Source organism: Equus asinus, chromosome 29 (genome assembly GCF_041296235.1).
Source record: "Equus asinus isolate D_3611 breed Donkey chromosome 29, EquAss-T2T_v2, whole genome shotgun sequence".
NCBI classification, from domain to species: Eukaryota; Metazoa; Chordata; class Mammalia; order Perissodactyla; family Equidae; genus Equus; species Equus asinus.
Window position 1 is genome coordinate 22,035,367 of NC_091818.1, and position 10,356 is coordinate 22,045,722.

Here is a 10,356-nt window from a genome sequence, read left to right on the forward strand (position 1 = left end):
CTTTCTTTTTTGGTTACTTGCTGTTAGTTTTTCCCTTCTGCCTCCCTACTTTCTTTCTAAAATTAAACAGGTATTTTTCGATGTCAAAATTTGTCTTGTTGATATAACAGAATTTTTACTCAGGATAAATATGTGTTTTCTTCCAGCCCAGAATTTTGCTACTTTTAAATATTGGAAGCTTGTGTTCTTGTTTTCTATTAGAAATTATATCATTTATAATTGTGAGCTTTGAGGAAGCAAAAAAATAATGTTTCTTCACTTTCCCAATTTCTTTCACAAAATGTGAATTTTTTTCTGGGTTTTCAGTTTACGTGAAGGATGACGTGTTTAAATAACAGCTACACAATGAACCGTCTCTCCCTTTCCCCTTGGACAGCTTTGTTACCTGATTTCTCTCGTTTTCATTGTACTAAAGAAGGAAATAGTCAAGGATTTTTATAAATCCAGGCGTGAATTTTAAAAGATCCTCCAGTTCAGTCCCTTAATTTTCAGATGAGGAAATTGCTGTGGGCTCTCTGCTGGGCGTTGAAGTGGTTGGTTTTTTGGAGATGAGTGGCTTGGTTGCTTGGAGCTGTCATCCTGATCCTTGGTACAATAAGTGTAAGTGCTTTTGGCAATTTCTGGTGCTGAGTTGACTTTTACTTAAAAAATGCCTACGGGGCTGGCTCCATGGCCTAGTGGTTAAGTTCAGTGCACTCTGATTCTTTGGCAGCTTGGGTTCAGTTCCCGGGCGTGGACCTACACTCCTCGTCGGTGGCCATGCTGTGGCAGTGTCCCACATACAAAATAGAGGGATATTGGCACAGATCTTAGCTCAGGGTGAACCTTCCACAGCAAAAAAATTAAAAATGCTTGAGTCATTAGTATTAAACTTTCGAGAACTTAGGTTAGGTGTGGGTGCATTTAAAAAAATTCTCTGTTGTAATGGCTGCAGTCTTTACACGTGTTGATAGATTGCAGGTTTTCATAGGCATATAGTACCCAGGATCATTCTTTGGTTACTTAGGGAAATAGGAATGGTTTGCAGAAGATCCCTAACAGTTAATCCTGCTGGTGTGTGTGTGCACGCACACGTGTGTGTATAGTGGTAGTAATAGAAATTGAACATAGTTGGGAAAACAAAATAAGTTTTTTTTTTTGAGGAGTTTCAGCCTTGAGCTAACATCTGCTGCCAATCCTCCTCTTTTTGCTGAGGAACACTGGCCCGAGCTAACATCCGTACCTGTGTTCCTCTACTTTATATGTGGGACACCTACCACAGCATGGCTTGCCAAGCGGTGCCACGTCCACACCTAGGATCTGAACTGGCGAACTCGGGGCCGCCAAAGCAGAACATGTAAACTTAACCATTGTGCCACTGGCCGGCCCCCACAATAACTTTTGAAAATGACCATTGGTATCTTTCCTCTGCCCTGCCCACACAAGGGAGATACTGAGTCATTATCTGAGAGTGGTCAAAAAAGCTTCAGTGATAATAGCAGTCCAGCTGGAAGGTGGTTTGGGGAAGGTAGATTAGTCTCAACTTTAAACAACAACATCACTCGCCCACTTCTGAAAATTTTGGACCTTCCCAGTCAGAAAAGCGAGCCACGAACTGTTTTTCCCAGCCCAGTAGGACGCTGTGGTGCGAGGTACCCTGAGTTACTGCCGAGTCAATTCACCTTTAGCATTTCCTCAGGTCTCCACATCACTAGATGCACATAGCAAAAACAAAACCAAAGTTTAGACCTCATTGTCTCACAGATTTGGGCAGTGCCTTAGCGATGGCAGTGTGGCCAGGATGCTGTCAATTGCATGTCATCTCTTCCACAATCACTGAACTGCAGGTAGGGTTGCAAACAGCCTCTTGTCCACTGACTTCAGTGCTTTGGAGCATCTCTGATACAGTGACCAAAAAGAACATCTTTGACAAGAAGGATGTGTTCCCTTTTTGGTACCATTGTTTATATGTATATTTATATATTTATATTTATATATGTGCTGTACACGCAAGCAATTTTGCCTTTGATCAAGCCTCATTTAAAGAGAACAAAAATTTTTTAAATAGTGATTTTGAGAGGAGTAGTTTGGTAATATAAAATTGAAGTGGAAAAACAATGCAAATGAAAGTGAAACCTTTTCAGTTGGTGACAGGTGGTCAGAGACAACCATTCATAAAGTGGGAGTTCCAGGAAATAGTTTGCTCTTTAAGTTTGCGCATAGCTGCCTGTGTGTTTAAAATTTAGAACTGATAGTCCCTTCGATGGAGCCAGCCCCAGGTTATAGTGGACAAAGCTCTCAGTATGGCAGAGACATTTCACGTAAGAATGCCATGTTCTGCCAAGACTGTCATTATGACACTAAAGTGTACCCTTTTGCTAAGGGCCAGAATTCAGAGGCTCTCCTTCCAGTTTCTACACTGATTTAGACAACAGATGCGTAAAAGGCAAAGTGGTATTCAGGATCATTTGTCACATGGCTTCAGGACAGGAGGATGGCTATCTGGCAAGAGCAAGAATTCCTTAAATGTTACTGGGTCTTACATTTCTGAACGTAAAATCCGTGGCCAGAAGTTGCTTGGTGCCAAGTGCCTTTGCCGTGATGTCTTCACCCAGCACAAAGCTGGATGGCTGCGACACTGCGGCTGCTTCAGAATCCTCATAGCCTGCGCCAGTTTGCAACTGACGTTGAGTGCTGCTGTTGCTTTGCATTTTCTTTTATTGCTGTCTTGGTTGCATTTATTCTCGCTGTATTTTTTTCCTCCTTTAATTCTCCTCTGAGCTGCTCGGTCTATCCAGCTGGATCAAGGAGTTTTTTCACAGCCTTGTCAGTAGTGCAGTTCGTCTTGTTTTAGTTTTTATTGTGTCTCCTGGGTTCCTTTACTTTAGACCTTTCCAGAAATATGGCACCAGTTCAGATTTACTCATAACCCACGAGGCCTCCGGTTTATCTAACCTGTGTACTTTTTTCTTTCAGGAGATTTTTTTATAATTTTTTTCCCTTAAAATGTGCTTGAAAAAGTATAAACATAAATCATCTGGAGGAATAATTCTCAGCTACCTTGAAAGGTGTTTGAGGGCTATTTCACAGTTACTATGATTGAAGCAGTAAAATTTAGTTTATAGTTAACAATAACTTTCCTTTCATAAGGAAAATATAAAAAAGCTCAACTTTATGATTTCATGACATATTACCAACCCCCAAATACCATTCCTGATCCCCATCCGCTAACGCACACACTCAGTGAAATGCTCAGGGAAGAACCATAAAAGGGAATGAGCTGTATTCTCTTTGACCTTGTCCTGTCTCTCAGGTACTTTAATTAAAATGATAGCGTTAAAGGTCTGAGACTCACTTGAAGCAATATGAGTTTAATCTGTATTTTGACTGTAGTTGAATTCCTGCTGCTTTAACTGTGGTTTGGAAAATGACTTTGCTGGGCCCAAATTTTCTCTCCAGTCAGCCTCCTTACCTAACCCGAAATTACCCCCGTGTAGATTAGGCCACAGGAAGTTAGGAGTGGAAAGAGCATTGCTCAGAAATCAGGAGCTCTGAATTTAGGCAGAACTGCTAGCCATTGGGTATGTGTTCGAAGGCAAGTCCCTTTATTTACCAGGGCCTCGGTTCCTTGAGCTGTAAAATGAGAGTGTGTGACAAAATAATCCGTAAATACCTTTTTACCTCTGATAATCTGAGATTCTGTGAAATGCCTGGGAAGAGAAGGGAGCCCACAGTTTACGGAAAGTCATAGTTAGATGCATACCACGTTATCTCTATTAGAAACAGAACTTGGGCTCTGAGCAACAGGACAGGAACATGTCAAAGGAGCCTTGGGGAGCATGGCAGCAGTAAGCCCCCCTGGTGGCAGTTAAAGGACCCTGCCAGGGAGGGTATTGGCCTCTGAGGGTGGGTCACGAGGCCAAGAGGGGAGAGGACACGTGGTTAAATCTGTCAATGTGTTGTTTACTTCTTGTGTCATTTTTAGGACGATCTATCCCAAGATTATAAAAGTTTGCTTCTACGTTTTCTTCTGCTTCTTTTATTAGTTTAACTGTACATTTATATACGCATAATCTAACTAAATTTTTTTTAATTGTATGAGGTAATGATCTGACTTCTATTTTTTTTCCCCGAATTGATAGTCAGTTGTCCCAACACAGTTGACTGAGTACCTCCACCTTTCCTTACTGATTTGAAATGCTGCCTTTATTATATACTAACTTCCTTTATATGTGTGTCTATTTCTAGACTCCAGGGTTTCCATCAAACTTTAAAAATATTCTTGTATCAGTAGCACACAGTTTTCATGACTGTAGCTTTATTGTGCATTTTGATGTATGGCAGGGTATGTCTGCTTTCACTTTTTTCAAAATATTCTCATCAAGCCTCTTGAATTTACTTTTCCAGTTGAACCTTGGAATAAGCTTGACAAGTTCTCTTTAAAAAATTCCATTGGAAATTAATTTGGGATTGCAGGGAATTTATATAATAATTTGGGGAATATTTTTATCTTTCTTACATCCAGTCTTTCCACTCAGGCACGTGGTATCTTTCTCCACTTGTTCTGATCATCTTTCATGACATCCACTAAGTTTTTATAGTTTTTTACATAGGGTTTGCATAGTCCTCATTGAGTTTAATTATTTTGTTGTTCCTATTGTTTCTATTGTGGATGACTTCTTGTCTATTATGTTTTGTAATAGTTATCACTGATATATAGGAAATCTGTTGAGTTTTGTCTATTTTTCTTATATCCAGTTGGATTGTCAAAGTACACACAAGTGTATATCTTTCAAATAGTAACAGTTTTATGTCTTTATTCTCCTCCTCCCTCTTTTCCTCCCTGTCTCCCTCTAATTATTGCGTTGCATAGACCAGATTTCCAAAGCAATGTTGAATAGCAGCAGTGATGGCAGACAATAAATGGAATTTTCCTTATATTTTATCATTAAGTATGGTGTTCACAGAAGGTTCTGGTGTAATTGCTTCATCAAATTAAGGGATTCTCCTTCCATTCCTAGATTATTTAATAAGAGATTCCACCCACCCCTAAACACACACATAACTGAATAGGTTATTGCATTTACCAGATGTTTCCACAATTTTTAAGACCATCATCTAATTTTCCTCTATTAATCTATTTATATAGAGTAAATTTCTTAGTGTTTAACTGTCCTTGAATTCTTGGGAAAAAGTCTATCCCATCACAGTATATTGTTCTTTTCATATATTTCTAGATTCAATTTATTAACCAATTCTCCGGTGAGATTTATCTATAATCTTCTTTTTTTCTAATGTTCTCCTTGTACAATTTTTGTGTGTGTGTGTTTGAGGAAGATTGGCCCTGAGCTAACATCTGTTGCTAATCTTCCTCCATTTTGTATGTGGGACACTACCACAGCATGGCCACTGACAAGTGGTATAGTTATCCACCCAGGATCTGAACCTGGGTCACCAAAGCAGAGTGCACTGAACTTAACCCTTAGGCCTCCAGGGCTGGCCCTCATCTTTTTTTCTTATGGCTCCTTTTTCTTAGCAGCCATAATCCCTGTGGAGATCAGAAGTTACCTGAATCTCTGCTCTGTGCTTCTTAATGACCTTAATGCCTTTGCTGGGAGCCCTGTTGAGGCAGATCTCCTCACTTGTTTAAAGCACATTTGTAGCAGCTGTGTCCTGGAGCCATCTAACCCAGAGGCGCTTTACAGACTCAGCAAGAAAAGGCATTGCCTAGCTCTTCTGACGTCTGTCCTTTAACTGGTAACCTTTGTGATTCCCCTCATGGCCCACTCGCTTTATGACTGTGAACTGCTCACATGAAACATCATCTCTGCACCATCAGAAGAAGCAGCTCACACTCTGCCAGGGTTTTGCCCCCCCCCCCCCCCCCCCCCGGGCCTATTTCCACCTGTTCTGCGTTGTAGTTCTGTTTGAGTTTCCCCATCAACTTGATGCCATTAGCATTTCATCTTCCGTGAATTTCTCAATGTTTCTGATTTGGCAGTGGTAACTTTCATTGTTTTCGAGCACTGCTAGTCATTTGTTTTTAAATTTACATTCTGTAATTTCAGTGGGATTTTAAGAGAGAAGTAAAGAAAGTCAATTCAGTGCATTCTCTCTTTTTTTTCATTTTTGAGGAAGATTGGCCCTGAGCTAACATCTGTTGCCGGTCTTCCTGTGTGTTTTTGCTTTTGTTTTTTGAGTAAGATTAGTCCTGAGCTAACATCTGTTCCCAGTCTTCCTCTGTTTTGTATGTGGGACACCATCATACCATGGCTTGATGAGTATTGTGTACGTCTGCACCTCGGATCTGAACCTGTGAACCCCAGGCGGCTGAAGTGGAGCACACAAACTTAACCGCTACGCCACCGGACAGCCCCAGCATTCTCTTAGAGGAACTCTGTCACATAGACTTTTAGTAAATGATTTTATCGTCCAAGAGGCTTCTTTTGTTTCTGATACTTTTTAGTGGGAATTTGCACATATTCAGAATTATGCATAGATTCTGAATATCAAAGGAATAATAAATATACAGTAATAGTATACAGAATGGAACATGGGAACTCCTGGAAAATTCGTGATAGGTTTCATGTATGTAGACATGGCACGTTGTGATGGGTAAGACTTTCCAAACTACATTGCTTGAAATAAAGAGCTAAATACAATTTAGTTAAATAAAAAAATGCCTGTAATTATAATATGATATAGTGGTACTTGGCAGTCGTGCACCTAATAAATACTACACTTTTGAAATGTGACTAGAATCCAAATGGATACTATTTTACTCTGCAGTTAAGCACATGGCAGGACATGCTAGAACTAACTTTTCTTTTTGTCCTTCCAGCGGAAAACTTAAATTCTTTGTTTGAGTGAGTACTGTTGGGAATTTTTAAGTAAAAACAAGGAGCTAAGAATTCCATTCCTTTTTGCCAGTCTTTCCTTCAAGCAAAGCTATCGATTAATGGAACATTAAATAATCATATGCTTCATATTGGTTTTTTACCCATTTGTACTTGGGTTACTTTAATAATTTTTAGCTAATGATACAGATGTAGTTGATTACAAGTTATACATCAAAATAAAAATATACCATGGGAAAGAAAGGGTCATCATGTTTCAAAAATATTATATTAATGAATTACAATTACATTAAAATTTGCATTATTGATTTATTTTGAAAATGTCAAAATATCTTGACTTTTCCTTAATGCCTTTCTTTCCTTTCTTCTTTTTTCCTCTGTCTTATTCCTGCCCTCCTCCTTCCTTTTCTCCCTCTCTCTTGCTTTCTGTTGTTTCTTAAACAATAAAGTACAAAACAATTGTCTTTGTTCAGGGCTCTCCTGTCCAGATTCTTCCTTGGTTTATTCGACTGTGGATGAGCTGACTGAATATCTTGCCACATTTCTATGTCTCTGGGCAGTGGTGGGCTGACCACAGAATACTCTTCTATGAGTTTCCTTTCTTCCTTCAGAGTTATGCTTGATCGTCCAGGTCCAGCTGTCAACATGTGGAAACTGTGTTATGTATACAGTAATTAATTTAAAATGGGCTGCTGTTCCTAATGTCTTTCCTAGAGAAGCACCTCTTTTATTGGAGCACCTAACATTACTTGACTTTAATGCCACTGTCTTAGGCAGTATTTGCAATACTGAGTGGGTCTTTCTCTGGATTATTTAGCGAATGTTTTGGTATATCCTCTGCAGGCCTAGAATCATTCTGATGAGGTCAAGGGCTTTACATGTTATCACTGGTTGATCTCGCCCTTGAGCAGACAGCATAAACAATAAATATCCAGACTTAATTCTCAGCCAGTCATTGCAGAATATCCCTTCACAAGGCTTTTCCTGGAAGATAGGGATGTGAAGGGTTTTCTTTCATGATCCTGTACTCCCTCTGTTGGAGACGCTAATGGGCAGCAGCATATCCAAGTACCTGTTCTAAGAAAATAGTAAGTAAGCGAAGGCCTTGAAACTAAGAGGGACAAGAGAAATGCCAGAAGGCCAGCTTGAGATCATAGCACATACATTGCCAGGAACGGACAGCTGGTATGCCACTGTCAGGAATGGAGTATGTTGATTTTTAATTAATTAACCATGACAGGGTCAAAACTGATGACTGTAGTTATAAATCAAAGAATGGTTTTTATGACTGTGTATTGGTTTTCTATTGGTGCCTGACAAATTACCAGAAGCAGCAACCTAAAACAACACTGTTTATTATCACACAGTTCTGTAGGACAGAATTCTGGCACTGCACAACGGAATCGTCTGCTCGCAGTCTCACTAGGCTGACATCAAGGCGTCAGTCACGTTGTGCTCTCACCTAGTGACACTGGGAAAGAACGCACTCACAAGCTTATTTAGGCTGTTGGCATAATTCCTTTTCCTGTGGTTATAGGCACTATGGGCCCCATTTCCATGCCTCTCCTCTTCTGGAGGCTTCCCCATCCCTTTTCTCTGGTCCCCTGCATTTTCAAACCAGCAACAGCACATTGAGTCTTTCTCATGCTCAAGACTCTCTGCCTCCCAGCTCCACCCCCAACCAGGAGAAAGCGCTGCCTTTGAGGGCTCACATGATTACATTGAACTCCCCCAAGATAATCCAGGATAATCTCCCTATTTCAAAGTCAACTGATTGGTAATCTTAATTAAGTCTGCAAAGTCACTCTTAATGTGTAACATAACATATTCACAGATGGGACACCAGGTGGAAAAGTCATGGGGGCAAAATTCTGCCTATCCCAGCAGAGAGCGCTTAGCAGGGAGGTTTGGATAAGGTTTGCCTGTCCAACCTCAGATGTTTAGACAATAAGCATCATCCTTAGTGTGATCTCTTAGTTATAAAGTATAAAAAATACACTGCTTTAAATGTTTTTGGTAGGGATAGTCTATAAACTGAGTAATCAAGGCTTGTGTAAATAAATTAGTTGAAATTTACTTACATAATTATTTACATATAAGCATAAAAAACATACATACTTATTCTCTTTATTCATTTAGTTAGTTTTGCTTTCCTTAAGGATACATACATTTTATCTGGTAACATGTAGGCTAGCATCAGGCAACTGACAATCTGTTTCTAAGGTAGATGGCTGCGTAATTCCCAGTGATGTGATGAATGTTTACCACACACAGTAACAACAATTGCCATTTTTTGAGCACTCACTATGTGCCTGGCATTGTGCTGTTCCTACAATAACTCTATGATATATGTATTACTATCCTTATTTTAAGGATGAGAGAAAGGACTTAAATAGCACAGTTTCCACATAACCTGCGATGTTGCAGAGTCAGGATTCGAACTCGGATCTCTTTGACTCTAAAACCTTGTTCGTGACCACTATCCTTTACTTTTCCCAAACTGGGGAAAGTTACAAAGGTGGTGGTTTATCTTTGAGGGATCCTTCCATCTCTTTTTCTAAGTCGTCTTCTACCTCCTGGCTCCTTTTCGCCTACCTCCAAAGGAGCCTTGGTCTTTATGCTACCCTCAATCCCCAGCCCATCACAATAGGTGCTCCGTCTGCCCCTTCAGTCCTTCAGAGTTCCTGGTTATCCATGTCTCAATCAAAACCTGCAGGCCTTTATCTCAGGACAGCTGACACCTGTGAGGTGATGAAAACAGCATGGTCAAAATACTTGACACTAAGGTATACTAATGACAGTAGTACTAGCTGGTAATTATTGAGCACTTATCAAGTGTCAGGCACTGTGCTAAGTACTTGACATGCATTTTCTTACTTAATCCTCATTACCACCCCATGAAGTGAGTACCACTGTTTCCCACAGGGTATTTTGAAATCGAACTTGTAAATCTCTAAGTGAATGAATGTGTGAGAGAGTTTTAAGGGAGCCTCTGTGGCTACTCTGGCTCATCGTAATCCTTTCCCCATTCTAGAACATTAGGATCAGCCAAGTGGCTCCTCCATCTTTGATAACAACCTTCAGTCCAGAATTTATTTCGTCCCTCTTTTGTCCTACCGCAAACCCTTTCTTTCAGAGTCCCGGTGTGGGCATTCGAGGCTGGAGATGACGCCATTAGGATGGAGCCTTCTCTGTAGCACACACAATAGTGTTCCGGCCTTAGAGTCCCAGGAGGGAGCATAGGGCATCTCTGTGGAGAGGAGAGGGAATCCAGGGACATAACAGTGGCCAGAGGAAGCCAAGCATCTGCCTGAAGCAATCCTCCTGAGAGCTATGGAGTCCAAATCTGTGGTGAAGGTAGATAAAGCAATCATGCAGAAGAGGGGTGATGGGGCCGTGTATTAGGGGGAGCTGTTCCTTTGAAAGGGGCGGCAGGTCTGCTGAGAAAACAAGTAGGATTGCAGTCAGGTTCCTTCCCGTAGCATCCTGCATGGCCCCAGAATGCTGAGGGCAGGAGAAG

General features: G+C 40.6%; 1 protein-coding gene across 5 annotated transcripts in view; it reads left to right on the top strand.

Moving 5' to 3' along the window:
• Nucleotides 1-10,356, top strand: part of MKX (mohawk homeobox) — a 62,878-nt gene that overhangs the window by 20,745 nt on the left and 31,777 nt on the right. The gene's annotated exons all lie outside the window — the stretch shown is intronic.